The following is a 15,672-nucleotide window of genomic DNA, read 5'->3' as shown; positions in this document are numbered from 1 at the left end:
CAAAACAGCACGATCAAGTTGTAACTGAAGGTTAAGAAAGTCATTTGCCTCATTTTTTAAAAAATCTTTTATATAATCTCTATTTTAAGTTAGTGCCAAAATATTTTAGAAGCATGTAACCAAATACCTGACTTGCCCTGACCAGTATGGCTCAGTTGGTTAGGGATCATCCTGCAAACTAAAAGGCTGCAGGTTCAAATCTCAGTCAGGGCACATCCCTGGGTTGCTGGCCAGATGCCTAGTTGGGGTGCACACAGGAGACAACCAACCGATGTTTCCCTCCCTCTCTTTCTCTCTCCTTTTCCTTCCCTCTAAAAAATAAATTAAAACTTTATAAAAAACACCTGACTTGAATGAGGCATAGAAATAATAAAATGAACTAACATTGATACTTACTATGTGGCAAAAATCAGAGTTAAAAATCTAAGTGAAAATTTAGAATATAGCCTCAAAAAAAGACAATTTAATCATTTCTAGGTATTTGGACTCACTTAGAATTTCTGAGTACTGTTAAATACCAAAAAAACTCAAATATAATAAAATCCAATAGGTTGATATTGTTGGTTTGAAAAAATGCATTTTATAAATATTTATTATTCTGTATGAAACAATATGGTGTAATTTTTTATTTGGTTTACTATTTCTGTAATTAGCTACTTAGGACAATAAAATAATCTCTAGTTAAATACCACATTTCTCCTTATAGCATTTTGTCAGAATGTCAGGCTAAGTCCTTACAAGGAAATAAGTACCTATCAGCATTAACCTTCCAAAAACATATACACTTCATAAATTCTAATTTTACAGAGGAACACCTCACTTCATTGCATTTCACTTTATTGAACTTTGCAAATATTACAGTCTTTACAAATTGAAGGTTTGTGACAACCCTGCATCGAGTAATTCTTTGGGCACCAAAAAGATTATGATTTGCTGAAACTCAGGTAATGATTAGCATTTTTAGCAATAAATTACTTTTAATTAAGGTATATATAGTTTTTTTCAGACATAATACTATTGTACACTTAATAGACTACGGCTGCAGTTTTCAACATTTTTCATCTCATGGCACACAGAAACTAGTTACTAAAATTCTGCAGCACAGCAAAAAATATATTTTTTGCTGATCTGACAGAAAAATAGGTATAATTTTGATTCATTTACACTGGACACTTATTGTTGTATTGGCTGTTGTCATTTTTTTTTAACTTGACCATCCGAGGGAAAAGAGGTCAGTGTCTCTGACTAAATAGTCAGGTATTGAATGTTTTAAAAATTCTTGTGGCACACTGGCTGAAAATCACAGGGCTACAGTATAGTGTAAACATAACTTTTATATGAACTGAGAAACAAAAAATTCATGTAACTCGCTTTATTGCAGTATCCATTTTACTGTGGTGGTCTAGAACCAAACCCACAATATATCAGATGTATGCCTAAATGTGGTATCACAATATTTAAGGAAGTGATTTCAAGGACTAATAAAAATATGAATTTACTCTGCATGATGTGCGTTAGTGAAATTAAGAACATCAGGTAAGAAAGAGATGAAATGAATCATACACTTCTCCTCATAAGAGTCTTTCCAAGATAAGAAAAGTATCAGGTCTTTCCACAAAAAGTCACAAAAGAAAACAAGGGAACCTGGGTAAAAATCAGGAGAAACTCTAGGGAGAAAACTCTCTTTGGACATTAGCATGGGCAGTAGATGACTGTTGCCTGGGCAGAGAGGCTGACAGAATTATAAGAGGATAAGTTAGAGAAAAATTAAATAAAATATAAAAATTCCTCAAAAAATCTAACCTTTCAAAATTGACTCAAGATCTTACAGAGCTAAATTTTGCCATACAATCTACTAATAACACTCCTGGAAATTTACCCAATGGGTTTCAAAATATGTCTACACAAAAACCTGCGTGCAAATCTTTATAGCAGCTTTATTCACAATTTCCAAGAACTGGAAGCAACCAAGACACTCTTCAATAGATGATTGGATAAATAAACTGCAGGTTTAATCAGAGGAGAGCAATAAGGACCAACGCTTCCAGGACCCAATTAAAATGTATACCCCCCTCCTCTTATTTCTATTCCACACTGCAGTGGTCACCTTATAATAAAGGAATAAAGAAGTGGATAAAAGTTATTTAGAAATGGGGTAACCCTCTAGGAAGGCAATGCTCTATTTTAGTTTAATTTAGTTTTTATTAGAGTCGCCCATTTGTAAACACTAATTCCCAATGCAGAATTTCCCAATGTTTATAACACTGTGCTTGTTCCAGAAGACAGTCTCACATGGCAAACAGTTTTTTACATTTTAATTATTATCTATCTTAATCTACATTTGAAAAAGTCATAGTTTCAAACTTGTCATGTATAATACTGCCAAGAATTACTGTGTTTAAAGTATATTGATTTGAAGGTAATTTCAGTGAAAACTATTAAGTATGTAATATTAGTGGTGTACAGGTATAACAAAAGTGGTATGGAATTCACTGAAGTTTGGGGAACACTACCCTAATACATCCCCAGGTCCTTGCAGAATGACCTCATTTCTTGCTATTCAGACAGCTACGTGCCACAAAAAGTCCTCTCCATTTTCCTACCTTATGCCAGTAGAACTCACCACTTCTGTTTCTCCTGTGTGTACCCTTTAGTCACTGAGGCTGTTCCATTTTGCCATGGATGGTTGGGGGTCCCCAGCTAGTTTTTGAAAGTACAAAAAAGGGGCCACCTCAATACCTGAATCTCAAGACACCTTCTGCATACCCCATGCCCTGTATGTTCTAAACTCCAGAAAAAAAGACAAGGTTTAACATGCACAGAACCTAAGAAAGTTCTTAGAGTAGTTAGCATAGAATACAAGAGGCCTAATGCCTGCAGGACTGGTATGTGTGTTTTCTTTTTCCAAACTTACATTCTCAGTGTCTGAAACAAAAGGGTTTCATGCTTAAGACTGTCTATTTGTTTAATATCTGTCTTCTCTCTGTATCTCCCCACCAGTCATATACAAAGACACTCTACCACCACCACCAAAGTAAGCTCCAGGAGGACAGAGCTGAGACTTTATTAATCTGTTGCTAATATATCTACATGATCTAGAATAGAGTCCTACCAAAAAAGACACAGAATAAAGGTTTAGTGAATTGATTTATAAGTGATATACTCTACTTCTATCTCCTTAAATTCAACATGATCCTATTTGAACTTATTTGATCTAGTGAGGTCATCAAAAATCTTTCCTAAAATGTAGTTTTCCAAAGAGAGAAGACATATGAGCAGGATGGGGCAACAAAGGGACGCCATCTCCCCTTGCTCTCCAGGCAAGCTCTAGGCAAGGCAGAAACACTGACTCACCTCAGCTCTTGCTCAGGGAAGCAGATACTCAACATCTGTCCCTTCCCAGGAACTGAAGAGTTTTAGGTGAAATCAGCATCGGTCATGGCTGGCAGGAATAGAGCTGCCACCCTCAACAGCTTAAGAGCAGGTGTCTGCAAGTTATGTCATCACCACTGAGTCCATGATTGTTGGGATACAGACTTGGGCACGCCAAGGGACTTTCCCTCACACGAAATGACTCTGTGTATCCTCATCACATACCTGAAACGTAATTTCTTTTTTTGTGGTGGTTGTTTTGTTTGTTTGGGGGTTTTGGAGGAGGGATGTTTTTCTTTTCATTAGAAAGTGTTATTCTTTTACTCATGTATTACAAAATCAAAGCTTCTTTCACAATATGAACTGCATAGTAGGTATGCTTATTTCATCATTAAATCTCTTTCTGGAATCCCTAAACAATATAGATTTTGCAACCATACTCGTCTTATGCAGAACATAATTTCTTAAAGGAAGATTGTAGAAAGGATTGACTTCCACAGTCCAGATTTTGTGAATCGCTTGCATAAATCTAGATCACAGTGACAAGGACATCAGTTTCTGAGGACACAGCTCCTAAAAGGTGGCTGCTGTCCATCTGAAGACACTAATGTTTCTTCAGGTGTGGTGCCCCAGACCCCTCAAAGCAAAAGTCTGGTGCATTCTTGGTCCCTCGGGATCTGTGAACTTCTCTTCAAACAATGAGTCAGCCACAGGAGCAGCTACTATGAAGGGAAGAGTCCACAAATGGCTGCTTCTGCCAGCCAGCCAGTCTTGACCCTGAGACCTACTGTTTACCAGCACCTCCTTGGTTAATGGGAGTCCTTGTCACCAGCTGGTAGGGGACAGAGGTCCTACGCTTGATTCAGAAAGTGGGTGAAAACCCAAAATGAACTTCATCCAAACAGCCCCACCCTGGGTTGGTCCTAAAATACAGAGGTGAGGGGAAACTCTCCTCATGGACAGGGAGAAGTAAAGAGCAATGAAACTTAGACACAGATAAATGTAAATGAATACAATATGTAATAATGATATGTGAGGTTTAAAACTTATGTGTAATTAAATTACATAACATCAGTAACACACAAACCTTGGATTAAGTTAGTGAAGTTAAGGCATTCTAAAGTTCCTAGGGTTTTCTGAGAAGGAGTTTAAGTACTAACATTTATCAGACTATGGTAAATCAAGTGTGTATGTTGTAATATCTAGTGACCTCTAAAAGAATAGTAAAAAAAGTATACTTAAAAAACTAATAGAGGAGGAATAATAAGAGTACTTATTTAATCAATCTATAAAGAGGCACAAGAGGAGATATAAGAAAATATTTTTAAAATGGGGGAGGAGTTCCAGTTCCACTAAGGATGTAGAAAGCTGGAGAGAGCTGCACTCTCTCACCTTAAGAAGCATAAAAGTCACATAAACTGCAAAAGCATAACTTTTCTCAAGCCCATAAAAGCAGAAGCTTCAAAACAATCAAAGAGCTTGAAACTCAAGAGGCAGAACAGAAGCACTGGCTCACCTACGTCAAACTGCAGAGAAAGAGATTTCAGGTGCCATAAATCAAACAAGAAGAACTCAGCTACTGTGTCTAATAAATTTCCAAAAACCAAGTATTGGCTAGCATGACAGGATGGGACCCCGACTGTCACAGAAACGGGGGGCTCTGCACCCATTTGAAGGTTCTTCTCCATGTTGCCCCACTGGGTGTGTTACAGAACAGAGGGGGGGCACTGAATGCTATAAAAGACCCTCCCTTTTTCTCCAGGGGTTCCTCCCCACCTACTGGGTTCGTTTTGCCCGCCACCTGAGGAAAAATGTCTCTTAGTACCAGAGATCAGTGAAAAGGAAAGGAATTTATTATTTATTTTAAATAACACAAACTAAAGTTCCCCACAAATGCACACAGTCCTCTCGGCACCCTCCACGTGGCAAAAGGGAACACTTCCAAAGCCTCGTGGTCCCAACCAAGACACCAAAGCTGCGTGGTCCTAAACAAACGTGTGATCCCAAAAAGAGAGAAGCCCAATGGATGCCATGCCTCCATTTAAATCCCAGCGCCAATATTCCTCTGCAGCCCCATTTCCAGCTTCTCCCACAATTGTCCACAGCTGCCAGCATTCTGGGCAGGTGCGGCCCTGTGGTATGCAGCCAATTATCTCCAAGCTCCTCTGGACCCTATTACAAATCCCTATTTGGGGCTCCCCTCTTGGCTGCACCCTGTTACAGGTGCTCATGAGAAACGCCTGGAATAGGGAGGCAGACCAGAGAATGCCTCCCCCAGGGGTGCTGACATGGGGAGAGGAGCAACCACCACTATAAGGGAGGCACAAAACCCCACTAAGACCCTCTCCTCTTTGGAAAGACAGCCTTCAACTGTCTTTTGTGCCTGGGGGAAGAGTCAAAGAAACAAGCCTTCTATTCTCCTAAGATAGATTGGGAAGAAAGTCTTGATGCTAAATTCCTGCACCAATGTCATTAGAGGCCTCTTATACTGGGAGACAGCAGAAATTCTCTCACACATAAGATCTACCAACAAAACAAAAAAGAGTTTGGCTGCTCCATGAAGGAGGCCCAAGATCACTGAGAAAGCCCAAGCTCAAAACACAAGCCCTCCGTCCTGCCTAAGGCTGAGAATGAACCAGGACCATAGGTAATGCCCTTGTCCCCTCACCAGGCTAATAGGCACCAAATAACAAGTAGTAGTAGTCTACACTGAAGGAGAAAAGAAGATAGACAGAGACCATCCTTGGGATGTAGGTGTACCAGGAAGGCCTGAAGCTGGGGACATTGAGGAAAATTGAGGAAAAAAACCCTAGCACCTCAGTCACCACCCTAAGCACAAAATGATACTAGAAGAATCTGAAATCTGCAATGCACAGATGTAAACATATTAATAACAAATCCAAAATTTACCTCAGCTCCTTGGTAGTTTCACTCAATCCCCTTACCAACAGGCTAGCAGTAGAGGCATGCCATCTTCTAGACATCAAAATCATATATCAGATATAAAAAAGGTATTTCAAAGGTAAGAGAAGATCAACCCATGAGTGAGTATAACAATTCTAAATTTGAATGGATCAAATAACATAACTAAAAATATGTAAATAATAACTGACAGAAATAAATGAATAAGCAAGTGCACAATCATAATGGGAGGCTTTAGCACCCCTTTTGCAATAACTGGTGTGATAAAAATGTTAAAATCAATAAGGTTGGGAAAGATTTGAAGAACATAAGTAGCAAACTTGACCTAATTGACAACTCAAGAACATCACACACAACATGAAAAACACACATTCTTCTAAAATGCATGTAGAGCACTTTTTTAAATGATGTCATGATGGCATAAAGTAAGTTTGAAAAATGTTAAAGTCTGAATCATTCAGAATGTCATAGGGCCACGCAGAATAAAGCTAGAAATTAAAAAATAAAATGTAACTAGAAAATTCTCAACCGCTTGGATTAACTTAACTATCAACTGCTTGATAGTTAAGTGATTAGAGAAAATGTGTAGCCATAAATGTACATGAAAATCAATAACCTGAGCTTGTACAATCTAAGCAGTAACCTTGCATCTTCTGAAGCTAGTAAAGAAAAAGCAAGTTAAGCCACAACAAAGAGGAAAGAACAAAGAAATTAACACAAATTGGGTCTTAAATTTGAAAGGCTAGCATAATGGATAGATTTCCATGAAAACAAAGGAAGAAAGCACACATTAGTGATATTGGAGCTATGAAGTAAAAGAGACAGAAATGTAAAAGAGACATTTAAAATGTAAGAAAGAGATAGTATATAATTTGTGGGCCAAAATGAACCTCTGACCTGTTTTTTAAAACTTTTTAAAACTAATTTTGTAAATAAAGCCTGTTGAAACACAGCCACACCCACTCATTTCTGTGACATCTGTGGCTGCTTTCTTGCTAAGCACAGTTGAAAGTTGCAACAGAGACTATATTGCCCTCAAATATAAATATTTACTAGCTAGTCCCTTCAGAAAGTTTGTCAACACTGTTATTAAAAATTATTCCGCAAAACAAGCCAGGCAGTGAAAGACAAATACCACATGATATCACCTTTAACAGGAATCTAAACAACAAAACAAAAAAACTAGCAAAATATAACCAAAGACATTGAAATAGGGGATAGTCTGACAGTGACCAGAGGGGAGAGAAGAGGGAATTTCAGGGGGGAATGGGTAGGGTTTACAGGAACAAATTTGGAGGACACATGGACAAAAACTAGGGTTGGGCGGGTGAGCTGGAATGGGAGTAGGGGGGAGAAAACTGTACTTGAACAATGATTAAAATAAAATTTTAAAAAAAATTATTCCAATAATTTAAAAATATAGAGAAAATCAACAAATCCCTAGAATATCACAGCTTACTAAAACATACAAGAAGAAATATAAAACTGGAATAGTTATATAACTTGAAAGAAGTTAAATCTCTAATTAAACTTTTTAAACTGCCAGTGTCAGGTAACTTCAAAAAATTATTTCAGACATTTAAGAAATAACTAATATCAATCTTACTCTAATAACTTTCCAGGAAATTAAAAGCTAACAATACTTCTCAGTACACTGCATGAAGCAGGATACCCTTGATTTCAAAACTGACAAGGACATTATAGGAAAGGAAATTTACAGAAAATACATGCAAGCATTCTAAACAAACATTAGCAAGTAAAATCCAACAATATAAAAAAAGGATAATAAAACCAAGTTTAGTTATTCTAGGAATGTGAGGTTGGTTTAATATCTAAAAATCAATCAATACAATTCACCACACTAATAGAAGAAAAGTAGAAAATTCATATGACTACCTCAAAAGATTCAGAAAAACATTTAATAAAATTGAACATTCATTCATGATTTTAAAAACCTCTTAGGAAAACATTTAGGAAATAAGGAACAGAAGGAACATTTCTTAATCTGATGAATAGTATGTATATAATAAATGCTCTATAATTGTGAAATGTCTAAAACATTCCCTCTGATCTGAGCTTGCTAAGACAAAGACACCCACCATCACAACTTCCCTTCCAACACTGACTGGAAATTCCAGCCAGTGCAATAGGCAAAATAAAGAAAGAATCAAACAAACAAATGATAAAAATAAATAAATTAAAGGTGTAAGGATTAGAGATGAACCGATAAAAATATTATTATTCATAGATCATATAATAGTCCATGTAGAACATCCAAAAGCATCTACAGTGAAACCAATTAGAATTAATATGTGAATTCATCATGATATACAAGTGGAAAATATATAAAAATAAATTCTATCTACCAACAATTTTAAAATGAAACTTAAAGACCATTTGTTTATTAGATTGGTAGGGATGGCATAACAAAAGACCACAGACTAGGTGGCTCAAGCAAAAGGAATTTATTGTCTCACAGTTCTAGAGGATAGAAATCAAGATCAAGGTGTCAGCAGATTTGGCTTCCTCTGAAGCCTCTCTCCTTGGATTATAGATGATCACCTTCTCTCTGTAGCCGCCCATCGTCTTTTCTCTATGCGTACACATTGCTGGTGTTGCCTTGTGTTTCCAAATGTTCTCTATTTATAAGGATACTATTCAGATTTAATTAGGACCTCCCTTAAACACCTCTTTAAAGGCCCATTTCCAATATAGTCACATTCTGAGGTGCTGGGTGTTAAGGCTTCAATATATGAATTTGTGGGGGACGTAATTCAGCCCATAACAACCTAGAAATAAATAAAAAGATATGTGTACACAAATGGTGCTGGAACAAGTGGATGTCCTCATGCAAAAAAAAAATCAAGACATTGACTTCACACCTTTCATAAAAATTAACTCAAATGAATCATAGACCTAAATTTAAAATGCAAAACTACAAAACTTCTAGAACATAACATAGGAGGAAATCTAGGTGACCTTGGTCTTGGCAATAGGTTGTTAGATATTACATCAAAAACATGATTCATGAAAGAAAAAAATGATAAGTTGAATTTCATTAAAATTAAAAAATTTTGCTCTGTAAAAGACACCATTAAAAGAATGAAAAGACAGTCACAGACTAGAAGAAAACATTTATAAAACACATATCGTAAAGGACTCATATTTAAAATATACAAAGAACCCTTAAAACTCAACAAGAAAACAACCCAGTTAAAAAGTGAGCAAAAGTTCTTAACCAGCACTTCACTGAATAAGATATACAGATGGCAAGTATATCTTATATGAGTATATGAAAAGATGCTGAGTACCATATGTCATTAGGAACTGCATGTTCAAACAATGAGACAGAGCCACCATCCATAACAGTCTGAGGACAGAGACATTCCTGAGACATAGACTCCTGGACACGCCAAGACAATTTTCCACACTCTAATCTCACATGCCAAATTTAATTCCTTAGAGGAAGTTCTGGTTTCCATAATGCACAATTTACAAGTCAGCTGCTTAAATGAGGACAGATAAATGAGTTTTGCATTGTCAGCATCATTCTTTGAGGACACCTGTCCCAAAGGAAATCTGCTGGCCATGAAAGTGCAGATGCAGATGGCTGCTTAACTCCCTGCAACTGTTAGTCACTGCAAAGACTGCTGTTGTAAGATGGATACTCCAAGCTCAGGTTCTTCCCATCAGGGGCTTGGTTGGGAAGAACAGCAGCTACCTGATAAAGAGGTGTCTGCTGATGGCTTGGAGATCCTCTGGGTAGTGCAGATGTCCAAGAGCTGAAAAAGAAAACATAGCATTATAAGAAGAACAAAGAACAAATGAAACAATCAGAAAAAAATAGCAAAGATGGCATACCCAACAATATAATTATATTAATTGTAAGTACTCTAAATCTAACCACCAAATGTCAGACAAGTTTAAAAATCAACATTCCTTTCTCAGAGTCTGTTGTGGGGCATCCACTCTGCTCTTTTCCAGAGTTCCAGAATGGAGGCTGAAGGAGACCCAGAGACTCAAAGAAACAGAAGTCCAGAATGATCAAATAATGTCACCACCAAGTGAGATGACGGCTAAGGAGCCAGAATATGTCCTAATAGCGGCTCCCCAGGCCGAGGTTCCACAGGAGCCTTCTGGGCATCCACCAAAGAGCCTTGCTGAAGGTTGTGTTGAAGCTGTCAAGATCACGCCAGGAAGGAATCCTCTCCACCCTGCAGCTTCAGACAGATGTTCAGAAAGTTCTGCTATGAGGATGCCTGCAGGCCCAGGGTGTCCTCAGACATCTCCTTGCTAGGCAGTGGCTGAGACCTGATATTTACACAGAGGAACAGATTGTGGAAATGCTGTTGCAGGAACAATTCCAGGCTTATCCTGCCTGAGGAGCTCAGACCTCAGGTTAAGAAATGTCAGCTCAGGGCCAGATTCCCTGGCCAAGTCTCACTGCTCACTTCTTGCTCAGCCTACATATGAGATGTTTGGTTAAATAAGTTCTATTTGTTGCAAATTCCTACTACAGTCATGGGAAATATGAACCTCAGTTTTCTTTGAGTTTGCCTCTGGCTAGTTGTAATAAGAATCGATCAAAACCCATGTCTGGACCTCTTTTTGCCTAAGGCAGCTCTATTTCCTGGGACTCCAGGAGTTTCTCTACCCTCTCATTGGACAATTGGCCTGCTACTTGCTTTTGCTCTGCTGAGTGTCTCCTTTTATGCACTTTGTGACATCCTTTAATATATTGTTTATATGTATCCAAAGAGGTAATTGCATTAACTTTCAGAATTCTTGATTCTTGATGTTGTGGCATGGGTGATAGCTTCCATAACCCCACCAGTAACTCATTTAGGATGTCCTTGAAATATTAAAGTTTGGTTCTAAAAAATAAAATAAAATAAAATAAAAATCAAGGTCTAACTATACATCCCACATAAAAATTCTACTTTACACATAAAAGAATCAAAAATAAAATGATAAAAAAGAATATATCATAGAAACACTAACAAAAATAAAACTAGAAATGGCTATATTATTATCAAAGTAGATGCCAGGAAAGTAATATTACAGAAGATAAAGAACATTTCATAATGATACTGCAGCCAAATCAGCAAGAAGATATAAGAATCCTAAAAGTGTAAACACTTACAGTCTTACAATGTATGATGCAAAACTACATGAAGCTGAAAAAAAACTAGAATAAGTCATAATTATGTTTGTAGATTAGGAAGGCAAGAAGGAAGGAAGGGAAGGAGGGAGGGAGGGAGGAAATGTTAGGATAGATAACAAAGCAAGGCAGGGAGGAGGAGGGAGACGTGTCTCACCCACTAACTTAGCAGGCCTGAGCCTGGTCCGGTGATGTTGCCAGGTGTTTACAGAGAAAGCCTATAAATAACTTCAGGTAACTGCCCCAACTTTAATTAGCTGTCTCCTGTCACATATCTGTTTTACAACAAGATGAACAAATGGGGTCTGGGACAAGATAAGGATTCCAGCTGACAGACCCCCACACATACCTACATTTCAGTAGTCATGTCCCCATAGGAAAGCTGGCACCACATTTACCCATTAATCAACACGTAATTCTCCCTGCCAACTATGTAAGTCCTCAGAACAAAGGACTCTCTCTCTCAGCTCTCTGGCCCCCAGGCCTCTGGCCACCCGTGCACTTGCCACACCTTACTTTCGCTACCCTTATCCTGCTTTGCCTATGCCTTTCACCTTGCACCCCGCCTTAGCTAGGCTGTTCTCTTCCATGAGAACAAATCACTAATAAGCCCTGCTTACACGCTAATAGAGTTGTTAATCTATAATTTTTTACTGCACTGGTGAGAAGAACCGAGTTTCTAGGAGTTTCCCCTGAAACATAAGGAAGGGAAGAATCACTAAATATACAGAGAATTAGAAAAACACTATTAATCAAATGAACCCAAATGGCATTTGCAGACTAATTCACTCAAAAACAGATAATACATGCTATTTTTCAAGTACCAAAATAAAAAAAATTCACAGAAGCATATTCTGAACCTTAAAATAGTCTAAATAAATTAAAACAATTGAAATACAAAGTATATTCCTTCACCACAATGGAATTAAACTAAAAATAAATATCAGAACTTTTAAAACCTCAGATAGTTGAGTCTCTTTCTTCATTTGCATTTTACTGTTGCACCTCACTCTAGAGAATTGACAGGACTAAGAGGAAAGGGCATTCATGCAGTAACTACAGTAAACCAAAGCAAGAGAGAGAGAACAGGGGGGCAAATAAATACAAAACCTTTTCACAGCACATTGTTTCTGGAGACCTCCTATAGTTTTTTATTTTTTAATCTACTTCTGAGGCTCACCCAAGCAGCATTTTGGCTCCAACTGCAATCAATGAAGAACAATAAGGAGCAGCTATTATATTGAAACAGCTGAATTTTTTAATTTTGTGTCCTATGACCTCATTAGGCTCACTTACTTACTAGTTCTTATAGTTTTTATGTAGATTTCACTGTATTTTCTACAGAGATGGACATATTCTACCACGTGTCATCTGCAGATATAGTCGATTTTGCTTCAGGCTTTCCAGTCTGTTGTCTTTTCTTAACTGTCCATGTCTGCCCCGTCTTGGGCCTTCAGTCGGTGTGGAGTCTCCGACTCCTCACCAAGAAGTGGTGAGAGCAGACATTCTTGCCTTATTCCCAGTCTTAGGGAGAAAGCATCAAATCTTTCACCATGAATTATAAAATAGTCTGTAGACTTTTTGTAGATGTCCTTTGTCACATTAAGGACATTCCCTTCTAGTCCTAGTTTGCTGATCATTTTTATCATGAATGGGTGTTGGATTTTGTCAAATGCTTTCTCTGCATCTATTGAAAATATCATATGATTTTTACTTTTTAATCTGCTCATGTGGTAAATTACAGTGAGTTTAGAAAGTTAAGCTAAACTTGCATTTTTGGCATATAGGCCCCTTGGTCCTGATGTATGATCCTTTTTATTTATTGCTGGACTGAATCTAATAAAGAATTTTGTTAATTTAAATAAATTTGTTAAGGATTTTTTTAATGTGTCTTTGTTGATAAGGGTTATTGTTCTATAGTTTTCTTTTCTTGTAATGTCTTTGCCTGGTTTTGGTATCACGGTTATATTGGTCTTACAAAGAAGTTTTTTTGAGACATATTCCTTCTCCTGCTCTCTGAGACTTGTACATTTGATAATAGTTTCCATATATGTGTGATAAAATTCATCAATAGAGCTGACGAGGCCTAAATTTCTTGTGATAATATCTATTAATTTAAATGTAAATTCTTTAATAGGGAGATATTCAAGCTACTTATCTCTTCTTCAGTAGCATGAACCTTTCGAGGAATTTGTTAAATGTATTGGAATAAAGTTATTCCAATATAGTTATTTATATTGTCTTTCCTGAGACAGCCACTAGAGGACCTCTGACCTCTGCCCTCTGCTTTCATTCCAAAGGGGGTGATTTTTCCTGCTTTCAACTCAAAACTCCTGAAGAACCCTCCTAACACTTCAGCCTCTAAGCCAGCAGATGCAATGATTGCACAATAATAGGTTATAAGTAATTTCTCCCCAACCTTCTACTTGAAATTTGCACTTGCCATATTCATTTCCTTAAATATTCTATCCCACACTTAAAGGAGCACTTTATGAGGTCAAATTAAAGTAACCTTGAGGGGAGAGGGGAGGGAATTTCAGGGGAGAAGGGGAAGGGTTTGCAGGAACAAATATAAAGGACACATGGACAATAACACGAAGGGATGGAAACAGGAGGGAGGTAAGGGGGGTGGTGCATGGGCTGGGATGGGGTAAAAGGCAGAAAACTGTATTTGAACAAGAATTAAAATGTTTAAAATATCGATTCCCAGTCAGGCCACATACCTGGGTTGCAGGCCATGGCCCCCAGCAACCGCACATTGATGTTTCTCTCTCTCTCTCTCTCTCCCTTCCTTCCCTCTCTAAAAAATAAATAAATAAAATCTTTTTTAAAAAGCACTATAGTAGACATGTGATCATGGAATAAACATCTGAAAAAAAATTTTTAATAAATAAATAAATAATAAAGTAACCTTGAATACCATTTTTGGAATGGGCAATGCCCTGACCAGCCAGTGGAAGTTGATTTGAATATTGACCTGTGTCAGCTAGAAATAAAACACAGAATAAAAATATGTAGGCTATGGTTTTTTACTGAATCTAGACCTTTTTCCTTTTCCATGCTCGTTTTAAAATCTATTTTAGTCAAATTTTTCAGTGGGGTTTGCTTTTAATCCATACATCAATTTGGGAGAAAACTGTCCCTTTAAAAATATTCAGTCATTTGATTCATATACATGTTTGTCACTCTATTCCTCACCATGAGAATCTTGCACAAACTTTGTGGTATTCATTTCTGTGTCCTCCACATATTGCTGCATTGTAATTAGTATTCTATAATTTTATTTTCTAAGCATTTGTTTCTAACACGTAGGAACAAGGTTTGTGCTCTGATTTTCTATCCAGCCCTTTTCAAAACCCACTTGTTTTTCTTTTTTTAAATATTTCACTGTTTATGCTGTCACTGTTGTCCCACTTTTTCCCCTTTGTCCCCCTCCATCCCCACTTCCATAATCAATCCCCTCACCATTGTCTGTGTCCATGGGTCCTTCATGTAAGTTCTTTGACTAATCCCTTCACCTTCCTTCCATCAGTCCCCACACCCCCGCCTCTTACAGCTGTCAGTCTGTTCCGTGATTCTGTGCTTGTTTTTCTTAATAAATTATTTGTAACTAGGTTACACTTTAATATACACATCGTGATTTACAAACAGTAATAGGTTTTCTTCATTTGTTTTTTGTTTTGTTTCTTGCCTTGTCAATTCCTCCACCTCACATTTCTCTTCTCTTGACAGTGTCTTTTCACTTGCAACACAGTGCGGAACAGGCACAGGGACAGCAATCTCCTGGGTGAAGCCTCCACCAGTTGACCACTGGGAATAACGTTTGCTGTAGCCTTTTTGTAGACTTTTTTTCAGATTATATCAAATCTTTTCTATTACTAGTTTGCTAAGCATTTTTAATTTTTGTGTAAGCCTTGAATAAAGGTTGAATTTCATCAATTATTTTACTTTACAGCACATATTGATCATCTGATTTTTCATCTTTCATCAGTTTCATGCTGAATAACATCCTTGTTCAAGTTTGATACCAGTTTTTTTGGTTTCATGGAAGGAGTTGATGAGTATCATTATGTATGTTTTTTAATTTTCTGGGCAATATAGGTTTGAAATTATTTATATCTTTAGTATTTGTTAAGTCACTGGTAAAACCACCTAGGACTTGAAGTTTCTATATAAAAGTATGTTTTTAGTACGAACTTAATAAATTTAGTTGTTGA

Source organism: Phyllostomus discolor, chromosome 14 (genome assembly GCF_004126475.2).
Source record: "Phyllostomus discolor isolate MPI-MPIP mPhyDis1 chromosome 14, mPhyDis1.pri.v3, whole genome shotgun sequence".
NCBI lineage: Eukaryota > Metazoa > Chordata > Mammalia > Chiroptera > Phyllostomidae > Phyllostomus > Phyllostomus discolor.
Note: the sequence above shows the minus strand (reverse complement) of the source record.